This window comes from Triticum aestivum, chromosome 7B (genome assembly GCF_018294505.1).
Source record: "Triticum aestivum cultivar Chinese Spring chromosome 7B, IWGSC CS RefSeq v2.1, whole genome shotgun sequence".
Lineage (NCBI taxonomy): Eukaryota > Viridiplantae > Streptophyta > Magnoliopsida > Poales > Poaceae > Triticum > Triticum aestivum.
Window position 1 is genome coordinate 435452756 of NC_057813.1, and position 9524 is coordinate 435462279.

A 9524-nucleotide genomic window follows, 5' to 3' on the forward strand; every position below is an offset into this window, starting at 1 on the left:
CATCAAGGCCGCAGGCGGTTAGGGCCCGCAGTGCTCCGCCCTTGCCCCTTGGCTTCGCCTGGAAGCCAAGTCCGAGCGCGCCTTGGGCCCGGGAGCTACTTTCGTCGTCCTCGACTTGGGGGTATCCAGTCCTGTCTGCCTGCGGCCCACCCCGTGGTTCCATCGACGGCCTGGTACGGCCCAGCTTCGACATCAACACCACAAGACCCACGCGAGGGGCCAAGCCTCGCGAGGCGGGCGATGCCAAGACCCCTGAAGGAGTTGGCCTCCTCAGGAGGGATCCTAAGTGGCGGAGAGTTCTATGCAGCTACCTCATGAGGCTCAGCTAACGTGAGCCATGACGACCGAGGCCAGGCGGGCGCCAAGCGGGCACTAGGCGGGTGCAGAGCGCAGGTTTCCTCTTTGGTGCAAGGGAGGCAAGCCACATGCGCGGAGTCCCGAGGAATCAGCCAAAGGTTTCCATTCTGGTGCAACAAGACCAAGACCGCCAGGACGGCAATACGGAGGTCATCACCGAGCCCACCGCAGCGTCACGACCAGAGGCTTTTCACAGGCGAAGACTACTTTTGTCAGGATAGACTATACTACTTGTCCCCTTTCAAATCCCGCCGTTGTGGAATCCCTTCCCGCTCATATTTGGGAGGAGGACCAAGGCACTATATATAGGACCTAGCCACCACCATAGAAGGGGGACGAAGGACCGAAAAGCAGAAAAAGTAGAACACCACACCAGCTCAAGAACACCTCACCTCCTGAGGCTTGTTCATCCTTGTAACTAGTTCATCCATAGCCCCTCGAGGCAATCCACCACACCACACTGGAGTAGGGTATTACACCACAACGGTGGCCCGAACCAGTATAAATCTCTGTGTCTTTGTCTCTTTGTGAGCTCTACACGCTAGGCTAGGGAGGATCGCGAGTAGGCAGGCTGGGCAGGTTGAGATCTCCGCATGCACCCAGTGTTCGAACCTCTCACGGGTTGCGGGACCCTGAAATCCGACAATAACAAAGCTACTCTACTGTTGCACTAGCCACTGTCTTAGTGTATATTTGTGCTATTCGAATGGTGTTGCATTAGCATATGGACATATATAAAGTGTGGCAAGCTTTCCCAGATATGTGCTCAAGAAAACTACTACCTATTTTTCTAAAAAACTAGACGTTTGGGTACTTTAAATTGAACTGCAAAAACGTCTTATATTAAGGAACAGAGGGTGTAGAGTTCACTAAAATTATCCCGGTAAAGCTAGTCACACCTTTATTAAAAATAATGTTCATTATGTTATCAAAGGAGGTTTGTATGTTTGTCTCTAATGCCCGTCGATTACATACCTGACATCATGATGTAATGTTAAGTCATTTCTTTTTGTACAGCGTCACTGAATTGTCAAGTCGATGATGGCATTTTATTTTATTTGAAATGCACAAAATATGCTTAAAAGAAGAGGAAAGGTCGGGAATTGTTCAATTTTTAAGAAAATACTATGTATGCTTCCTAACATCAGCTGTTGTTGCCTTATTTATTCCAACAAACAGGTGGTTAGAAACACTCTTGCTACCTTTTCCCATCAAGAAATTGGAATGCTTATATTTGTGAGTCTATGCTTCAACTAGTGCCACTTTTATAGTAATCACACTTTCAATATCTATGCAAATAGGGATGCTCGATTTTAGTGGAACTGCACAAAAAGTCCAAATGGTTCAACATTAGGAGCATGTTTTCTTCCAAACCTTTATATCCAATTGGTGGCACATGAGCTGTTCATTACAAAGGTACATGGTTTGCTACTATCTTGCTACTCTTTTTGTACTATCATTAGATAGTAATATTAGTGGTTTGCATGTGAATTTATTGGCAGGGTGGACCTGCACTGGATGTGCAGGACATGATTCAATGATTGGATGCTCAATTTCGGTTGTATCGATTTCACCTCTTCCATCACTGCGAACATGGATATCCTTGGTCTGATGAAGAATAGGCACTATATTTCTGCTCTGTACCGGCAAATCAATTCAGTACGAAATTGTCCAGGGCAAAACATGACAGTATCAAATTGTCCAGTGCAAAACATGACAGATGCTAAGCAGAAGAGATGTGCCAAAAATACAAGGTGGGGTATATGTTTACTAGCTGCTTGATATTTATGCAGACAGATGTCTGCCCATTGCTATTTAGCAAACAAACAAAGTGACCGCAATTTTGGTGGAACTGCACAAGAGAATAGTATAGTCACTACATGCAGTGCCATTTGAAAATAGACACAGAAAGATTGGATAGTCACTTCATGGACTGCAAAAAAGTAGTATTGTACTATTTATTGGCCAACACTAGGTGCTTCATTGCTTTGGTCTAATTATACAATGGGCATCATTTTGCCTAAGTTAAAGTTTGTATTCCGAAAATAGTCTCGTCGTGTGATCGAGAGAAGACCAAATCATATTGCAGTGGATGTTCCTCCATCATGTGTGGTTCATTCTGATGGTTCCAGCTATTGGTGAAACCACTTAAGTTTGCAAGAGGAATTGTAGACTTCACAAACAAATTTGTCTTTCACTCTGTACTGAATGTTGGCCTGGAGAAGCATCCATGTTAGTAGGAAGAATGAATGTTTTTTCTAGATCTTTGCTTTTGGAGCTACATATTTGTATATGATCTGTGAATCATTGAGATGCATTAACATGTTACTTAGTTGGTTGTGAATTTGGGCTACTAATGTGAACATATTACAATGTCAAGCCTGTGAGTCTCGTGTGAACATTTCGAACGGATCGACTCTTACTGTTGTGCATAGCATGATCCTTATTTGTGTGTTCTCAGTGTTTACAAGTTACTAGCAATTCCTTATTTCTGTTCACTCAGTGTTTACAAGTTACTGATCGATCACTAGCTAGCCTACTAATACGCTCCAGGCAGTTTTAGTTCCGACACAAGATCCAAAGGTGGCAGTTCTTTGAATAAAAATGCCTACCTCTAAAGAAACTGACAAGCTGTTCTGAAGAAAATGCCATGCGAATATGAAGAAACGGCCAGCAAAAACATTCGCAAATGCCTTATCTCCCAGCGAACATTCATCAGCTAATTCGATCCTACACGTACACTATCCGACCTACTCAATCCTACACGAATAAATAGCGGATCATGCACGTACTACCTCCTTTCTAGTTTGCAGGGCTCAATTAAAAAATCTCGCCAACCAAGGTAGATGATGAGTGGTGGAAAAAAATTTGACAAGGAGGGAGTACCTCATCTGGATGATTTGAGTGCACTCGTTTGACCGTCATGCCGATGTGCGACCCAGAACGAACGGGACGAACCACAGACGGGATGGGACGACACATCAGTTTTTCCAGTTTTCTACGGTAAGCTAGCGCACTAAGCCATGCCTACTTATGCATTGAATTCTGATGGCCGTCGCATTTCCCGCGACATCCTGCTTCACCTACCTTCCGCCTATAATTATTGGTTCCCGGCGTACTCCGGTAGCACCATCACCCAACTTGCCCTATCAGCTCCCCTCACAACCCCCACCGGCCCGACATCGCTCGCCACTTGCCCTCGCTCTCGCCACGTCTGTCATGCCCCCGACCGTCCGCAATATGTGATGCCAGAGGCTCTCACTGCTGGAGCTAGTGTTCAGTTATTCACGGGAAGGAAAACGGAGGGAGGAGGCATCCTATCGGTCTTTAGATGGAAACGCGGAGTACGAGGACTTGTTGGAGTGCGACCACCTGGCGAAGGAGCAGCGTATCGTCGATTTGTGCCGCCAGCGGGGCATGGATCAGCAGCGCACCGCTGCTTTGAGTCGCGAGAAGAGCACCCACGACTGGGCCAACTATGTGGAGGTCGGCGCCCAACAAATAGCCCTAGAGGCTGTCAGGCACGCATGCATACGCTACGCCGAATTTTACTACCAGCTCGTCAAGTGGGTTTCCCGCTTAGAAGACGAAGCTTCGGTCACGCAGGCCTGGAAAGGGCCAATGCGCGTGAGCAATGCTCCCTATCGCACCTCCGGCAAGTGCGAGACAAGGAAGAGGACGTCGGTGCCAGCGTTTAGCGTGTACCGCAGATGGTGGCCGGTATCGTCTAGTTAGCTAATAGTAAGTTATACACTACCAGAGTATTAGTGGGAGTAGATAGTTAACTTGGCTATGATGGTTGACAACGTGGAAGTTCAGTACTCTATATCTGGATCAGACCTGTTACTTTGCTCTGAATGTTGAACTTTCCGTTTGAACATATGGAATGGGTTGTTATTTTTTTAAATGGGTTGTATTTGTCCGCCATGGGTTTAGAGGCTGACTTGTGGGCCTACTAGGTTGACGCGTACACAATCAGGTGATGATTGTACGTGGAGTGGTGAGGATGATAGCAGGGACCCACCAAGGTCATGGCAGTACGCAAGCAAGTACCTCCTTATTTGAAGCCAAAAAATGGTTCCTCCTAATGGATTTCTGATATCTGGGTCCCATGCCAATGTTAGCATAGTCAATAAACGAGAGAATTGCACAACGAGTGGATGACACTAGGGACCCAATAGATCGCCCAGTTATTTTTGTTTTCGAGATGGAAGCAGGGTGTCAACTAGGATATGCGGGGCACTCTGGCTTGTCTAGCCAGCATTTTCTTTTATGGTTACCACAAGACCAGCCCAGTAGCTTTTGTTCTTTCTGAAAATGGCTAGCCCAGTTTTTTTGTACTTTTGCAGAATACCCAACTGAGGCCTACTTGCTTTGTCAGCCCTGCTGGGCTGCAAATCTTTCAAGACAAGGAGAGCTTCATTTGGCTTGCCCAGAAAATGGGCTATTAGTAATGACAAATCGGTTGTACATTTTTAAAACACATTAAACCGGCAATTAGTTTCAAATTTCTTTTTTTTCATTTCGAGATTTTAAATTCCATTGATTTTTATGCATGAACAATTTGTTGGATTTTATATTGATATAAATTTATTTCTAAAATTAGTTTGAATATGACTCGAAATTTCGGGATTAAAAACAGTTCGGACCGCACCAAACTATGCAAAATTTTGTATAATTTTTTAACCATGGCCACAATATGTGTTGTAATGCTAACAAAAAGAATATGGCTCCAAAAAACCTTAATAATTAGCAAATGGGCTGTAAATTATTAGAAATAATGGCAGATGGGATGTATGTTGTTTTCCACATATTTGAGGCTGACTTGTGTGCCTACTATAGGTTGACGTGTACGCTTTCCTTAAAAAAGAGGTTGATGCACACGCAACGCTGTGTCAACTTAGTCAACACATGAGAGCAGTGACTGTTGGATGTCCATCCAACGGCCGTTGTGCTTCTTCAATCTCTGGTCTTCCTACTCTAGCCGCTCAAACAAGCGCCGGTGGGACTGCCTGCTCCCTCCTCCCATGGCCGGATGTGCTATCGCGCATGCCTCACTGCCCCACCCTACTCCCATTGCTGGCCTGGCCATCCCTCTGCTCACCCACACCTGCTGTTATTATCCAGCGACAGTAGACAAACTAGTAAACCCTCGTACTCCCCTCCGCGTGGGAAACAATGGCCGAGTCTTCCCTGGCTCCGTGTCGTTCCCTTCCTAGGCCTCGCCGTCGTCCACCACCCTGGTGCTCTTGGTGAGGCGTGGTCAACGTGGTCACCGAGCGACATCCATCAGAAGAGGACTGTACGTGGAGAGGCTGACAGCTAGGACAATGGCTGCACACAAGGAAACGCCTCATTATTAACCGCAAAATAATGATTCCTCCACCTGATAGCTGGGACACATCGGAAGGGCCTCTGTATTTCGCGAAAAAAAATGTTCCCCCCGCTGACAGCTCAGACCCACCAGCTATATCTTCGCACGCAAGGAAGTGCCTCCTTATTACACACAAATAAATGAATACTCCCCCTGCTAGCTGGGACCCATCGTAGTTGGAGGCTGACCTGTGGGCCTACGAAGTTGACGCGGATGGAGGGCTTTGTCAACTTAGTCAATATGAACGATTCTAGCTCCAGTGACCGTCCGATGTCCATCCAACGGCCGTAGTGCTTCTTCAACCTCTGGTCTTCTTACTCCAGCCACCCAAATCAGCGTTGGTCATGCCACCTGCTCCTGCCTCCCGTGGCCGGCTGTGCTGCCATGGAGGCTTGACCACCCCACCCTACTCCAACCTCTGGCCAGGCCATCCCTCTACTCACCCACACCCTATGTTATTCTGCGGCGATGGGAGCCTTACAACACAGCCGAACCAGTCAACCCTCGTACTCCTCACCGTGTGGGCATCCACTGCCGCGTCTTTCCTGGCTCTGCATTGTCCCCTTCCTAGGCCTCGCTGTTGTCCATCACCTTGGTGCTCTCGACGTGGCGTGGTCAATGTGGTCAAGGAACGACTTCCATCGGAAGAGTATTGTATGTGGAGAGGCTAACAGATGGGTCCACGGCCGCAGCAAGGAGGTGCAACCTTATTACACGTAAAATAATTATTCCTCCACCTGACAGCAGGGATGCACCAGACGGGCCACAGTATTTCGCGAAAAAAATGTTCCCACCCTGACTGCTGGGACCCACCCGCTACATCTTCGCACGCAAGGAAGTGCCTCCTTATCCTCCCTGGCAGTCTGGACCCACCTGGTCATAGTGTACGTAGTGTTGTCATTCTTGTCGCGAACGTGTACGTACATACTGGTCGATTGGTCTGTCTGCAGGCTGCAGCGATTAATCGTGGCCGAGTAAGGAAGGGCACGTGTCATAGTAGAGGCGTGCACATAGCATGTACGCAGTCCCGTCAATATTGTGTACACGTACGTACAGCTAGGGTGCAAGAAAGTAAATACAGCCACGTACATACATACAGGCGGGTCTCGAACGCCTACTCGCGCATACGTACGGCCAGGGCTCGTGCATCCTGTTCATCAGCAGCCAACCGGCTAGGTCGGAACGGAGAAACCGCGTCGTCATGTTCATCAGGAGGCAACAAAATGTGTCGTGTTCATCGGGAGCCAACCGGCTTGGACGGAACAGCCGAAACAAGGCCTAGTGTACCGCAGAACAGAGGAAATGGCCTTGTGTTCGACCTCCTACGGTCAAAACGGGATCCTGTTCACTGGGAGGGGTGTGGCATACCGCCAAACGGAGGAAACGGACTTCTCTTGGACCTCCTACGGTCGAAATGGGGTCCTGTTGATCGGGAGGTGTATGGCGTACCGCAAAATGGAGGAAACGGACTTGTGTCGGAGTGCTACGGTCGAAACAGGGGTCCTGTTCATCAGGAGGGGTGTGGCGTACTGCAAAACGGGACTCCACGGGCTACTGTTCATCCACCGTCGACCTCCTCCAGCCTCCACCCGTGACTGTTCATCCACTGTGTCTCCCTCCTACCTCCACCAGCTACTATTCATCCACAGGCTCCACCACTCCCCCACCAGCTACTGTTCAACCAGCCCTCTCCACGGGGTCCTGTTCAACCACCCCTCCACGGGCTACTGTTCATCCAGCCCTCCATTGGCTACTGTTCAACAAGCCCTCCACGGGGTCCACTTCATCCATCCCCAACCGGCTCGATCGGGGTCCTGTTCATCCAACCCCCACCTAGAACTGTTCATCCAACCCCCAACAATGCTCATTGTTCATCCAGAGGCAGCAGGTTCAATCAGCTTTAGTTAGCAGTAGTAGCGAAGGAATCACTCGATCAGGTTCAGTTAACAGTCAGATCGATCGATCGCTCGGGTTCAGTAACGCGTAACCTGTAGTGCAATCGCTCGGGTTCAGTAGGCGAACGCCTCTCACTCAGGTCCAGTTAGAGCCCAACGCCTCGCACCCATGCGCGTACGTGTACGAGAGAAATGCGCATCGCTCGGCCCCGACCACCCACCGTAACCGGGAACTTCCCGATATTTTCCTTGCCCTCGCTTCTACCATGGTTTTTTCTATCATGGACGGCCCAAGGAACGTCATGCAGCTGCGTCTCCGACCTTCCAAAAAAAGCCCATTTTCTGTCATGATTTTTTGACATAGAAGTAGGAGCCCACCACATCTATGATGATACCGGGTTTTGTCACAATTGGCGTCATAGAAGTGTCATAAGCATGACAGAAAAAAATTGTTCGGCCCAAAATGTGACGGATGTGTATTTTTTTTGTAGTGTAGGCAGTAGCTTGATGGCTTCCTCTCTCTCTTTTGATTCTCAATACAATGGTCTCTTGGAGATCTATTAGATGTAACTCTTTTTGCGGTGTGTTTGTTGGGATCCAGTGAACTTTAAGTTTATGATTAGATCTATATCCATGAATATTATTTGAGTCTTCTTTGATCTCTTATATGCATGATTATTTATAGCCTCGTATTTATTCTTCGAATATTTGGTTTAGTTAGGACAACTAGATCGATTTTTCTTGCCATGGGAAGAGGTGCTTTGTGATGGGTTCGATCTTGTGGTGTTCTTTCCCAGTGATAGAAAGAGCAGCAAGACACACATGTATCGTTGCTATTAAGGATAACAAGATGGGGGCTATTACTACATGAATAGGTCTCGTCCACATCATGTCATCGTTCTTATTGCATTACTCCGTTTTCCATGAACTTAATATACTAGACTAGATGCATGTTGGATAGCGGTCGATGTGTGGAGTAATAGTAGTAGATGCACGCAGGAGTCGGTCTGCTAATCTTGGACGTGATGCCTATATATTGATCATTGCCTTGGATGTCGTCATAACTACTCAATTTTCTTTCAATTGCCCAACAGTAATTTGTTTACCCACCGTGTGGTATTTCTTGAGAGAAGCCACTACTGAATTCTACGGTCCCAGGGTCTATCCTTTATCATATTTGCTTTGAGATATATTTTTATTTGCTTTTGTTATCAGATCTATTATTCCAAAAACCCAAAAATACCTTGCTGCACTTTTTATTACTTATTTTATTACACATTTTATCAACATCTTTTTATCCAATCTACACAAATTATATCCCGTCAAATTGACAATTCTGGCACCGTTACCTGAAGAGGGATTGACAACCCCTCATATGCGTCGGGTTGCAAGTATTTATTCTTTGTGTGCAGGTACTGTTTACATAGTATTGCTTTGTTCTCCTACTGGATTGATACCTTGGTTTCATAACTGAGGGAAATACCTACCTTAGCTGTACTGCATCATCCCTTCCTCTTTGGGGAAATGTCGACGCAGTTTCAAGCGACATCAAAAGGAATTTATGGCACCGTTGTTAGGGAGACATGATGCGGAGCATCCTACGGACATCACCACGTCAAGAGCCCATTTGGCAAGTGACACGTGCGACATCTACTTCACACACACTAAGGTGAATCATCTCCTTTACATGTGCTCACTTGACCCCTTCGAGGATGGCATACTACTTGACACTTCTCCCGTGTGCATGCATAGGTATTGTCGGAACTTCACGGACGACGAGGAGAAGTACAAGCGCCAAGGAACGACTACATCATCCGCAAGGGAAGCGTGGAAGAGAAGACGGAAGAAAGGAGAAGAAGACGGAGCGGCTGCAGGAGCCAGGCCGGACATCCGGACCG